Source organism: Pelophylax lessonae, assembly GCF_965119305.1.
Source record: "Pelophylax lessonae genome assembly, chromosome: 1".
In the NCBI taxonomy this organism is placed as follows: domain Eukaryota; kingdom Metazoa; phylum Chordata; class Amphibia; order Anura; family Ranidae; genus Pelophylax; species Pelophylax lessonae.
The window spans coordinates 338,092,377-338,107,094 of record NC_138768.1 but is presented as its reverse complement, the minus strand read 5'-3'; positions in this window follow the sequence as shown (position 1 = coordinate 338,107,094).

The window sequence follows — 14,718 nt, the reverse complement described above, 5'->3', positions numbered from 1 at the left end:
CATAGACTGCCTGCACACAGCTCCAGGTGGCTCCAGCCACATTGTAAAGAGTACAGCTCCCATTCACACGCAGAACTTTATTTATCAACATAATATAGTTTTATCTTTTAGATTTAGCACTTTTTTTGTGTTTGTGTGCAATAATAAGGATTTGAGTTATTTTTAGCAGATATATAATTTTGATATTTTGGTGGGGAGGGCTATTAGGTTGGCCTTATGGAACCCTGTGATTTCTAACAGCAGCCTTGTTTATCACATATGCAGCCTAAGACATCTGCATAAATACAAGTAAATAATACAAGTAATTCCTGGGAGGTGAGGTTACATTACTTAAATAATTCAAAATTCAGATTTTTCCAGATGTCCACCGGTAAGTCCAATGTTGAGCTAGGTTTTAATATAATTTATGTTGTGAGTGGTCAAAATAATACATATTGTATAACATATGCACATATTACACATTAGCTATGTTGCAGGCACCTATTTGTAGTTAGCATCTGGCTGTTGAAATACTATCAGTATTCTTGTATAGAAGCATACGCTCCTGTAGCTCTGAATAAGTGGGTCTTATCTGAGCAAAAATGAAGGTCAAAGAGAATACATAGGATAATAGTTTGCTTCCACCTTTTTTGGTTTCAGTGTTTTGAGTCTTAGGTGGTTTATATACTAAAACTTGATATTTTAGTATGGAGTGGTTTAAAGCATACTTAAACAAAAAACCAAAAATTATTACATTGCAGCTTACCAATCCTCAGATATGCCGGCTGCATTGGTTTTCATTTATTAGGCTTTTTTAATTTATTTTCACCTGGCGATATGGACAGTAACACAATTCCTGTTCTAGAGTTATTGTTTTGACTTTGGCCATATTTCCACTTCTCTTTTACTGTCTTTTTTGCCACTCAGGAACACCAGAAAAATTATTTACGAACTTGTCTTTTCCTGGGAGCAACATCTGTGCAAAGTATACACCCAAGCCTAGGTAGAGAAGCTAGATATTTCATGAACGCTTTTTTTTTTATAGCAGGAAACTTAATGTGAATGAGAAAGTAAAACTATTACAATTCAGTGCTTTCACAAAATCAATCAGCGTAATTTTGCTAACCAGACAAAAAAATATCATCAATGTACCTACACCATAGAACAACATGTGGCAGGGACATTAACAAATTGTCAGGAGAAAACAAAATCTCATCTCTGCTAATTTCTCTGCCACATGAGGTAGAGCTCTCCCCTGAGGCTACATCAAAGCTGTACATGACAGATATTCGGCGCCAACTACTTTTACTGATCTGATCTACAATTTTTTTTTATAAGAAAGATTGAAATATTTATATTTTTAATTATAGTATTGATATGTATATTTAGCTAACTTATATACATTTTACTATGATGATGTTGTCTCTTTTGTAGATGGAATAGAAAATATATGGAATAGATTGACCCACTAAGTGTTCCAGTCCTAAAGAAGTAGTGAATTAGTGAAACACCTTGACTTTTTGCGGCACTGATCCATATCTGTAATTGTATAAGGTTTTCTTTTTATTTGTTTTATGACTGTAAGCTCTCATTTATGAGACTTTTTATTGCATCTACTGTATATAATAAAAAATATGTAATTTTTATACTTTTGAGTCAATATAATGCTTCTTATATTTTCCTGGCAACACGTTTTGCTTCTACATAGGCTCTGGCCCAAACAGGACTACTTTTGATTATCACTGCACTTGTAGAAACTTTAAAAGCCCTACAGCTCTGATCTTCATGTTAAAAAATAAATTTCAAATTGAACAGTGTGACCTCTAAATCAGCAAGTGCAGAAGTCTAGAATGCTGGTACATAAACCCCATTCTTGTCCCCTGAGCCAATGGGAGACATACAAAACTGGTGTTTTCGAAAAGCTGAAGGTTGTAATCACACCATTTAGCATATGACTTTATTTGTGCTGAAAATGTTAATGTTTTAATTCATTATTTTAATAATTTTAAAATGTACTTAGCAGTCAGTGCACTGAAGAGATAGATAGATAGATAGATAGATAGATAGATAGATAGATAGATAGATAGATAGATAGATAGATAGATAGATAGATAGATAGATAGATAGATAGATAGATAGATAGATAGATAGATAGATAGATAGATAGATAGATAGATAGATTTTTGTTTTATATTATCACACTTTTCACTGAACACACTTTTCAGACGTTCTCCTGAATGGGATATTTACCATTGGTATATTTTAAATATATAACAGTGCCCTTAGTGTTCATTTTTAAATTCAAACGCAAGAAATACGCTGGTACATAAAGTATACTAGAAACAGGAATGATAACTTTGATCTGACCACGTGTTTTATTGTAATACCTGTTCAAGAAAATAAAATGTTGAACTCATTTAAAGCCATAACAGTAACAATTTATTGTTGCGTTAGAATAGAAACCGGAAGCTCTTCAATAACAATACTTAACAGAACAAAGGCTTCTTTGCCAGTTATTTTGGCCATTGGCCATGATATAAAAATAAGTGTTCGGTTTGCAATTGAGTTTGCATGGACAATTCTACTGAAAGAAGGTCCAGGGTTCAACTCCATAGACTGCAGAAAAAAACTGTACAACACACATACTTCTTTAGGTACCTATAGGGAAAGAATCCCAAAGCCAGCATAGCAAGCATTCAATTCAAAATGCTGTTTGTCTGTGCTTTGCATTAAGGCATTTACTCAGAAAATCTACAAACAAGACCATGACAAGTGGTCCTTTCACTGTAATTACATTCATATTTGTGTATAATCCAAAACCTTATTGACTTCAATTTACATGGTGCAGGTGGGTAACATCATGACTGCAAACCAATCATGACCAAATACCTGCATGACGCTTTGTAAAAACAGCTAAAGTCAGTTAAACTACACACAATTGTTCACTGTAAATTGTAGTTTCAAGCCGTGATAAATCAAAGTTGAAATCATTTAAGAAAGGGCAAAAGCTCAGGATCTTAAATACAAACAGTCTTGCCCACTTTATAAATATAATAGTTGCAGTGTTGATGTCCCATGTAGCAACAAGAGATGTTAGTATTGCACATAAACTCTTCTGGGACCCTATATAAAATGCAAGTTGAAGCCCCTAGTATTTTCTTATTATTTACATCTACAACACACAAAAATACCTAACACAGTTTATTATACTTCTGAGCACAAAAGCCTTTCCAAAAATTGTAATGATGTTTCTATTGGTACAGTTAGAGTGGCCGGGAAAAGTATTCTTGGGTCAGGGAAGGAGCTGCCACCTATCCTTGACACATGAAGATAAGCAAATAAGAAAAAATACAACAGCATTTCACCTGGTCTGTTTCTGTGATCCTTGTGTAATGTGTTCTGATCCATCATTATTAACACCATGTATTATTCTTTTCCTGATCTTTTCCTTTTTTCTTGTTTTTTTTCTCCAAAAACAAGTACACCAGGTGTATAGACTGGCATTATGGAGAAAGTTGGTGGAGAGCCATATAAAGGTACACAGAAGCTAATAAAGGTAATGGTGAACTTCTTGTACTGTTTGCTCTTTGACTTCTACTGGTAAAAGTTTAATTGTACCTGGTGGATTAATAACCAATGAATCAGCAGGTATTAGTGACTGTAACTGCCTATTCTCAGTGGTAGCCATACTAAATGATTCAGAATTGGCAGGAATATAAATCTAAAATATGAAAATTTTAGATATCATTATGTTCCAACGTAAAAAAGATCGCTTTTTTAAATGCAATTGTTTTTTTTTTTAAATGTCTGATTATATGTGCTGGTAGTACAACAGATTTTTTCCTGGTGTCACAACAATTTTACTACCTACAATTTTACAGCACAAGATCTTTCATGCAGGTCTACAGAATATTATTTTTATTATGTTGGAAAATTACCGGTTAATTAAATGTGTTAGTTTATCAGTCATTTGCAGATGTTTTTTGGTCAGAAATATATGCCAAAAAAATCCAGGCAAAAACAAATCAATCTAATGACCAACCTAAAGGTTGTGTAGATGGACTATGTTTCTGAATGTTGTATTCCACAAATGCATATATGTTCCAAAAGTCGTACATTCATTGTAGTAGAATTTCACCTGCTAGTCCCAGGGTAAGTGAAAGCGCGGGGTGCTTTTGATCTGTTTTTGCGTTCAGTTGAAGGACATTTAAAGCAGCAAGAACGGATCTCAATAGGATTGACTGCATCCAAAGCAATGCAGGTCAAATGCAACCATAGAACAGTCATCTATGTTTCTTTATTAAAGTAAACTGAAATCTAAGATTTCTAATTATTACATGCTTGCAAAGCAAATCAAATGCAGAAACACAAGTCCCATCTGCCCAACCGTTTGGTGTGGTGGGTCTGGAAATGATCGCTCAAGTATTACTTTTTAACAAAAAAGCAACTACTGTAATTTACAGGTATGTCTCCAGAAGCATGGCCAGTCATGCTGGAACCTAAATTAGGTCCTCACAAGTGCAATGGCAACAACAAATATGGTGGCATTATGTCATAAATGGCACAATAATGTCACTTATATAACAAAGTTATATATGAAAATTAAGTGGTAGGGAACTAGTAAGTCCCAGTAGGAATACATTTAATGATCTTGACATTAGTTTCTAAACCACTGGAAGCCTCAAGTACTGAAAGCTTGCATTTACTCAATCAAAGAAGGAATCCACAAGCAGGTATATTTAAAAGAAACCTATGAGCAAAACATGGAGCCTGCCATTGCTGATCACTCGATATGAAAATGCTAGTTGTTTAGCTGTCATGTAGATCTTCTGGCTAAGATACATACAGTACATCTATAAGGCAGAACAAGTATGCAGATACAAACTTCTGATTTTTCTCTGACTTTTTCTGCTCTGCATGCTTTTTTCTGGCCAGTGAATAAACACAAGCTGAAGACAGTGAGGCACTGCGAAAACCAGTCAAGTTAACATTTTCAGAAGAAGTTCAGTAATGGCAGCCACCCATATATCTCTTATGACAGGTTTTTTAGCATCCTGATCTTTTCCAGTTAATGAATGATTCTTCTAGGCTTATTCTCTACAACAAAAAACAATGTTCATAGTGCAGTAATACACAGCAACAAATCATACACTTAACAATCAGTGATGGCACTTCATTGCTATGGGTTACTGTTCATTGTGCATCATTGCTGCTCTTTGCATTGGTTTATTGAATACATTTTGTGTGCCTTCATATCGATTGGACCAAACATATTCTGCACATTTTTAAAAGTCTCTTACACACCAGGAAAAAAAATACACCAAATGTATGTATAGTAAAAAAACAAAAATAATATCATAAATAATTGCAGCACACATGTCTGCTGTACGGTTAAATAGAAACGGTAACAAGAAACAAAATCAGAAGGAAACGTTTTGCATTACAGGAATACTGAACATAATGTTAACAATAATTTCACTTTTGTACTATGAAGTCAAATGAATATAGTATTTACACCTACAAAGTATTAAAGGTAAGAAGAAACAGAAATAAATTGTAATACGTTGTACGTAGAGCATGTTTGCTCTCAATATATATATGTAAAAAGTGAAGATCATGTTCGTGTTTGTACAAAGCATTGCCGTTGTAGAAATATTTCCCAAGCTGTTCAAGTTTCATGAAGATGATATTTCACAAACATGTAAAATTCAAACTTCTGTCATTACAGTTTTCTAGGCAGGGAACCACCATAAAAAAGACCTTCTATAAAAAAGTCGGGAAACCTGCTACACTTGAAATTGGCCTTATTCACAAAAGTGCCCAGTACATTGAAAAAAGCTGTAAGATAGGCATGTCAATAAAATCGAACTTTCTGGCTCTAGACAAGTGTTGTACGTTATGTTCAAAAAGCATTTTATCACAGACACAACATTAGCAGGTTCATAGTACAACTAGAAACTACAAAGATTTGGTTTCAAGCAGATCCTTATCACACAGATCTTTATCATGCTTTTAAGTACACTAGTATTTTATTTTTGAAAAAACAACACCAAATACTCAAATTATCAAGCGACCAAAACTGATAACATAACATGTTGTAGGTATTGGAAATGGATATTGGTGCAGTTAAAAGCAAAATCTGTTGTATATTATACCAAATTTGCAGAAAGGGGTTACATCCTTGATGCTACTTGCCATAGGTCCCATTTTTGACATCATAACAGTCACTCTAGGCAGTACAGTGGCCATAAGATTAAAGTTTTATATTGTCTGGACTGGCTCAAAGCCAGTAATCAACCAATGCAACAGAGGACCACAAATATTGAAAAACGGTCTCCCCATCCATCATTTTAAATTAACCTGTCCCTCAAAGTAGCAAGCTCATTTTAGAGTTGGGAGGGTAAGCAGTTGATACTTACTTTTGACTTCCCATCCACCCTGTTCACCTGCGGTGGGTGAAGGCAAAGAAAGTAACTAGGTGCTCCTCATCCTCCGTCATCCGAACCAAACCTGATTTTTTGCCCTTAAAGGACCATTTATAGGTTTTATTTGAAAAGTTATATCTGACATAGAGCACCTTTTTTTCTTCATTAATAAATGCAGGTAAACTATCTGTTCCCTTACTAACAGATATCACTCCACTTCATTTTGTTGATCCACACTTGTATTCCCTTGGAGCTTGTTCTGGGAAAGTTGGGGATTTTACAACCTCCTTACCAGGTATCTGTTTAATATTAACTGAAATATTATAAGGCCTCATTCACATGGCTGTACTAAAGTGTACACCAGTGTAAGGGACGTGTTTTGCCTGCAGGGGATTCATTTGCATCCGTGTGCAGGCAGTCCCATTGATGTCAAAGGGGACATAGCGGCTGCATTGACACAGCTTCCACTCCCAAACTGACATTTGTGTGGGTGCATTTGCTTGTCCCTGAATGCAGACAGTGTAATTTTGGGGCAAAACACCTGCACCCACCCATGTGAAAAAGGCCTAAGGGTATATTTCCTTTGGTGTGTTACTCTGTAAATCATAGCAAGAAACGTCCTGACTAAGCTGAAGATTGCTTGATCATCTCAGTATGGAAATCAATAGGAAACACTGTTATCTTGGCAGACAGATTGTTTGCAGTGATCACTGACACTTGATAATACAGCAAATACAACAGGCTCAGAATTTGAATCATACAGTTTCAGCTCCACAACTGAGGAGGAAATACCTATTGGATTTTACTGGCTCCTATAATGTCAAAAAAATGCTAAAGATGGTGTTCTGAAAGTTATTCTTGGTATGCTGTAAGCTCTTTATTGCACTCTCTCATATCAGAGCTCTATAACAATCCCTAGATAGCAGCTGTGAAAACTCTGTGTAAAAAAAAAAAGAATCAAAGGTAAAGTCTTTTTTTTTGGCTCTGTAGTAAGTTTGCCCAGATACAATGACATCATCCCCCTTTTGCAAATAGGTTTGAATGATTTTTTTCATAATATTTTTCTTTAATTCAATTTTTAGGGTTTGACTGATAATAAATTGGCCTTTTATGATACCTTTGTAATGTATTTTTTTAAAATAAGCATTTAATACAGCGTGCTTTCATTGCAATGTCTTTGCAAAGAGTTCTGAGAGTTCTAATAAGAGAAACATACAGTAGATGCTCATTCAATAATTAAGACTCTGTAAAAAAACATATCAACTAGAAACAGAAATAAGTGTGCATCATGTCTCTATTCATTCTTCTGAGCTAGTGTTCTGAATAGGTCTGAAAAAGGGCAATCAAATTACTTAGTTTTCTGCATAGAGTTTAAACTTGCAGTCAGCAGACTTTAAAGCTCCACCTGCTGGCTTAACATGGCCAATATGAAAAATTCATCTGCAATATTTCATATTTACCTGGCCAAAAAAGTAAAAATTACTTAATTTTTGGTTGTAAACAATAACTAAATTAAGAAAATATTTACACCACTGTTAAAGGAGTACTAAAGCCTACCGTATTTAATCAAACATACATTTGTATATGTTAAATTAGTGCATTACAGTAAATTAATGCTTTAAGCAATGTGTAGAATAGCTTAATTTGTTAAAATTCAAGCTGCAGCCACCTATTTCTTCTGTACTGTTTTCCTGATTTTCTGGTTAGGAAGGGGTCCCTCACATCATCATCAAGGAGTCTATTTATAAAAAATGTCTCATTTATTTTCACAGAATTACCCCCATATTTGTCTAATATTTTTTTTTCCTATTAAGCTCCATCTAGTGGCCATAATGAGGTATTTTTCTGACTGAGGTATTTAAGAGGAAAAAACACATTATGGCCACTAGATGGAATTGATGATCATAGAAAATAAACATATTAGGCAAATTACGGTGATTATTCAAGCCATTTTATTTTATAAATAGATCCCTGAGAATACGCTGATATTCCTGCTTGTGACTACAAGACCCATCATTCATTGCATAGCCCCCTTATTGACCCATCATTCAATGTATGCCCCCTTATTGAAAAAAATTGTGACCAGCATGAGACACTACCTTTGAACGTCAAAAGACAGTAGTTTTATCACTGGAAAGCACATGTATGAGTGGCTCTGGTAAGTATCCACTGGCAAAGGAGACACCTGCAAAAAGGAAAGTGGGGATAGAGATTATTGGACCAGTCAAAGTACTAAGGAAAGCTTTACATGCGGGAGAATAAGGATGGCCATAGACGGTTCATTTTTTTTTTCTCTGGCTGATTGAAAAAAAAAAAAAACAACAAGATTCCCCCATCCACACATGCGAGGTGGATGGATGAATCCTCCCTGCTGTGTTCCATTGTGTTCTGATAGCAGGAAACCTCCATTGTCAGAATACACTTGTCAGTAGCTGCAGTTGATTAACTGCAGGCCGCTGATCGACAAAAGCTTTCCAACAGTTCCATTCGACAGAAGTTAGTCCCTCCTGAACCGGACGAATTTGGATCCATCTATGGGCAGCTTTAGCATTTAATGTAAGTGTGGGCATCTTCTGTAAGGTTTTAACAAAACGGGTTTTATTATCACTTTGATTTTCTTTAAAGTTTCTTCAATTAGTAAAGTTAGGGTGTATAAAAAGTTAGATATTTAAAGGTGCTACTTTTTTCTCTAAAATAATTTCAGTGCCACCCCAAACTCTCTTTCCGCAATAGTAGGGTAAAGATAAAGACCATTATGTTCTTTACTCTTTATGCACCCTCACTTTGCCAAATATTTAAAACCAATAACGACAGTTGGGCTTAAAGCAGAGTTCCAGCCATTTTTGTGTTTATTAAAAGTGAGCAGCTACAAAAAGTGTATCTGTTGACTTTTAATAAACAGACACTCACCTGTCCCAGGATCCTGCAATGAGGTCACCTGAACCCTTGGTTCTCTCCCTCTACTCTCCCCAGTGCCGGCATTACAAGTGTGGGCACCCGGTTGTGACAGCTTGCAGCTTCACAGCCAAGTGCACACTGCACAAGCGCGAGTCCATAATAGTCAGGCAATTTTCTGGGACCTGTGTGACCTGTCCTAGAAGACTGCAGGGAGGAAGGGGGAGAGGAGGACTTCAGCTCGGATCGCCTAGGCAGCCCGACCAGAAGTGAGAGCGCGTACCTGTCAACACTAGGTACCTGCTCCCCCCCCCCCCCCACAAAAAAAATGGCATGCCAAATGTGGCATAGGAGGGGGAGAGGAGTGCGCAAAGCGGAACTTTCCCTTTTGGGTGGAGCTCTGCTTTACAGCTTACGTGCTTCATATTCAACTTAATGTAAACTCCATGTTTGTCAAAAGGCTGATTAGAACCTATTCCTGTAAATATATATACATATATATATACATATATATATATATATATATATATATATATATATATATATATATATACAGTATATATATATTGTCACAATTTTCCCTGTAACATAGATATTTCTTAGTATATATATATATATATATATATATATATATATATATATATATATATATATATTAGGAAATAGTCTATGATAACTTCTTTTTTAATTAAAAATATATAATTTCAATAGAGAAGCTTTTAAACTGATTTTTTGTCTTAATTGAGGCACCTTAAAAGTATCAGTTGTTTTTTATTTTTATTTTTTGTTGGGGATGTGGTGCCATGTGATCATCCATCAATCCTCGCCTCTAATACCTAGGTTACATTAAAGTGGAATTCAAGTCTAGATCTAAACTTAAAACTGCTCCCACCCCCTTTCTAACCCCTATTCTCATTACCGGGTTGAAAGAAGATGCTTATACTTACCTATTCTCAGGGCACTCTGGTCTGATTTTGTTATCTCTCTAGTGGCCAGCTTCAGGAGAGGGTAGAGAGCACTGACAATGACCGGAATGCCTGGGTGGTGAGGTCATACATAGGCTTGCTATCCGGCATCTGTTTGTTGTTGGCTGTCCATCGTTTAACCTGAAGCCAGCCGCTGGGAGCCAATCACGTGACTCATGCCCCCTGAGAATAGTTAAAGTGATTGTAAAGTCTCGTTTTTTTTCTATTAAAATAACAAACATGTTATACTTAAATGTTCTGTGCAGTGGTTTTGCAAAGGACAGCCCAGATCCTCCTCTTCTCAGGTCGCTGGCTGGAGCTCCTGGCCCCTCTCTCATGTTGAGTGCCCCCACAGCAAGCAGCTTGCTATGGGGGCAACCGGGCCAAGGTGCAGCTCTGTGTATCCATTCAGAAATGGAGCTGCTGTTCGGCCCCTCTCCCTCCTGATTGGCTAACTGAGTTTAACAGTGGGGGGAGCCAATGTCGCCACTACTGTGTCTCAGCCAATCAGGAGAGAGAGTCCCAGCTGGATAGGATAGAGAGGTCACTCAGGTAAGTATTAAGGGGGCTGATGGGGGCTGCTGCCCATAGAATGCATTAAGATAAGAAACCTTTTGACTTTACAACCACTTTAAGTATAAGCATCTTCCTTCAACAGGGTAGTTAGAATAGGAGTTAGGAGGGGGTTGGGAGCCGCTTTAAGCTTAGTTAGACCTAGCCTGAACTTCTCATTTATGTATGCATTTTAGAAGCAAATTATCTGGAATTCACAGCAATAAAGATCCATGAACAATGCATTAAAAAAAAAAAAAAAGCTGTAAGTAGCTTTTAAGAGTGATAATAACTGTAATATGAGCAAAGGCTGTAGCTTTGACAAGAAATTTATACACTTTTTACAAGCATTTAGAACTAAACTAAATCCACAAACCCACTGATTTAAAGTTTTCCCAAAACAGTTACATTCAAAGAATGCTATGAATAAAAACTATTACAGGTCCTTCTTTATCAACCAAATGGACTAGCCAACAAATAGCTGGTGTCATAACTGATCACATGGGCAGCATCATGGTAATTGCAGATTAACAGAGACTAAGAAGACAGTTTCCTAGGCTGGAAAAGATAGAAGGGTTTAGTTCCACATTAACCACTTGCCAGTAGGTCTACGTCGCTAGCCTGTGAGGGTCTCAGGAGCGAGCGCGCACCGCCGGAGGCGCGCTCCCCCTCCCGCGCGGTCACGGACCCCCCCGCGCGTGTGACCAGTGGACCCGATCATCCGCCGGTCACTCGCGATCGTCGGTGGAGAGGGAGAAAGGCAGGCGGCTAATGTAAACGAGCTGCCTGTCATTCTCCCCGGTGTATGAATGATGATCATACGGTTCTACTACGTAGAACCGTTGATCACTGTTCATACATCTTAAGCCACAGCCAATCACAAGTAGAATCACGCCCCTAGGGACACACATAACCCCTCCCTCTCAAAAAAGTTAACCCCTTCACTGCCAGTGTAATTTTACAGTAAAAGTGCATATTTATAGCACTGATTACTGTAGAAATGTCACTGGTAACCCAAAAAGTGTCAAAAATGACAGTCAAGGCTCCGATCTGCCTGCCGCAATGTCGCAGTACCGCAAAAAAAATTGCAGATCACCGCCATTACGCGTTAAAAAAAAACAACAAAAATTACAAAAATGTTTCCCTTTGTTAGTAAACGCAATAACTTTTGCGCAAACCAATCAAAATATGCTTTTTGCGATTTTTTTTACCAAACATATGTAGCAGAAAACAAATTGGCTGAAAATGTTAAAAAATTTTGATTTTTACATTTTTTTTGGGGGAATTTCATATAAAAAAATGTGAAAAATATTGTTATTTTTGCAAAATTTACGCTCTTTTTGTTTATAGCGCATGATCAAAAAATTGCACAGGTGATCAAATACCACCAAAAGAAAGCTCTGTTTGTGGGAAAAAAAGGACGCCAAATTAGTTTAGGTACAGCATCGCACGACCACGCAATTGTCCGTTAAAGTCACGCAGTGCCGAATCGCAAAATAGGCCCTGGTCAGGAAGGGGGTAAAATCTTCCGGGGCTTAAGTGGTTAATAAGCAGAGGGTTTAGCTTAAAAGAGATTGTAAAGGCAGAAGGTTTTTTTATCCTAATGCATTCTATGCATTAAGATAAAAAAAAACCTTTTGTGTGTAGCAGCCCCCCTAAAATGTACCTGAGCCCATCTTCATCCAGCGATGTTGCAGGAGTTTCTCAGCTGCCCGGGACTCCCCTCCCAATTGGCTGAGACAGCAGCATGGCACGATTGGCTCCCACTGCTGTCAATCTAATCAGTCAGCCAATCAGGAAAGAGACAGGGGGGGGTCTGGGATGAGTCCCAGCTCTGTGTCTTAATGAATACAGGGAGCTATGACTCGGCTTGGGTGCCCCCATAGCAAGCTGTTTGCTATGGGGGGCATTTACCAAGAGGGAGGAGCTAGGAGCACAGACGAGGGTCCTGAGAAGAGGAGGATTCGGGCCACTCTGTGCAAAACCAACTGCACAGAGCAGGTAAGTATGACATGTTTGTTATTTTAAAAAAATGTAATAAATGAGACTTTACAATTACTTTAAAACTGGCATAAGAAAATCTGATTTTCAGGGACATATACTGCATAGACTCTTCTGAGAAGGCTTGACTTAGCCTTATTCCAGGGAAACGTGTTATCGGTCCATAAACTTAGTTTGGCCAATGAACTACTTCCAAGCATGATGGAAGATGTTATCATCATTCAATTTACTGTTTAGATTAGGCAGTGTTGTCTTATGTCTACAGTGGTTTAAAGAAATACTATAACTATTTTTGGTCAATTTTATTTAAAACTTTTTTTACAGTTTAAAACTCTTTATAAATTTCCATAACTTTTTGTTTCACAAATAAATATTTCATACAGGGTGCACTTAAGATATTTGATTAACAAAGCATTATGGTGCACAACAAGGCTGTTTACTTTCAGACTCCCTTTCTTTCTCCCATCCATTTAAACTTGAGCTCTCTGAACAAAGCAGGTAGGGAGGAGGAAGGGGCATGAGAACATTAGGAGTTTCATCCCCAATGCCCGTAGGAGCCCAACTTTCAGCAAACCTTTCAATATCTTTCTATGAAGATATTCTCTTGAACACAACAACTTGGGCCTACCCTGGCTTAGAATATCATTATGCTGCATAAATAACCTTATCTGAAATTACTGTTGCTATTGGTAATGGGAAAAGTTGTGGCCAATAAATATTCAGGGAAAAGCCAGCTCCTTCTTCTGGAAATAAAACTTTTAAATATTTACTACATATGCAATATTTCATACTGCACTAAATTATGTACATATTAAATATTAATCCTGACAATCCTAAATAAAGAAAATATATAAAAAATCACTACAAGATAGATTTGACACTGTGCTAGACAACAGTGATATGTATAATATGTAAATTACTTAATTACAATTATCCAGGTGAATCTTTATTGAAACATCTAGGGATATTGCAGAAATTACTTTCACACTGGATCATACCTATATAGTTCTCAGCATTGTTATTGTATATTCTAGTTTCCAATTACATATCAACTCGGATATAGATTATTTTTACAGGTAAACAAATACACCATTTCTTTTTCTGATCTCCTTAATTACATTTGGGAATATAGTATGCTACATAAGAAAAATAGTGTGAGTGCTTTCATGTAAACTTTTAAATTAAATTTAATTTAGAAAAATATAATGGCAGTCGCTAACCAAGAGTTCAAACTTCTTTTGGAAACCTCCCTAGTTGTAAATAGTGATTCATTCCAAATTTTCAAATTACCCCAAAAATACAATAATGTTAATGTTAATCATATTGTTTATTGTAGTTTGACATTTTAAATCCACCATCCATTCTGGTTAAAAGAGATGTATGGATTTTTTTTTCCCCCAAGGTCATATTTACCTAGGTGGATGCAGCATCGGTCCGCTTGCTATGGAGCCACCTATGCAAGCTCTATTCTGAGCCCTGCTCTCGGTAACCATAAGATACAGAGAGTTTGGCTCAGCCCCGCCCCCACTCCCTCCATACTGGTTGTGACTGACAGCAGCGGGAGCCAATGGCTCCTGCTGCTGCATCTCAGCTAATGAGGAGAGAGAGACCCGGGAGAGTCTCAGCTCTTGTACACATCTCTGGATTAAGTTTGGGCTTAGGTAGTGAAGCCTCAGTTGCAGGCGGGAGTACAGTCTGGGACTGGAGGGGGAAGAAGAGGTTGATGATCAGCACAGGTTGTTGATCTGTGCCATGAACACACAGCACAAAAGGTAGGTTAGTAGGAAAGCATGAAATATATTGCTAGAATGTTGTGTGTATGCTTCTCTGGGGGGGGGGGGGGCAATCTGAGGTCACATTCTCTTCTTAGGCTTTTATTATCTATTGCTGGAGCTGCACAC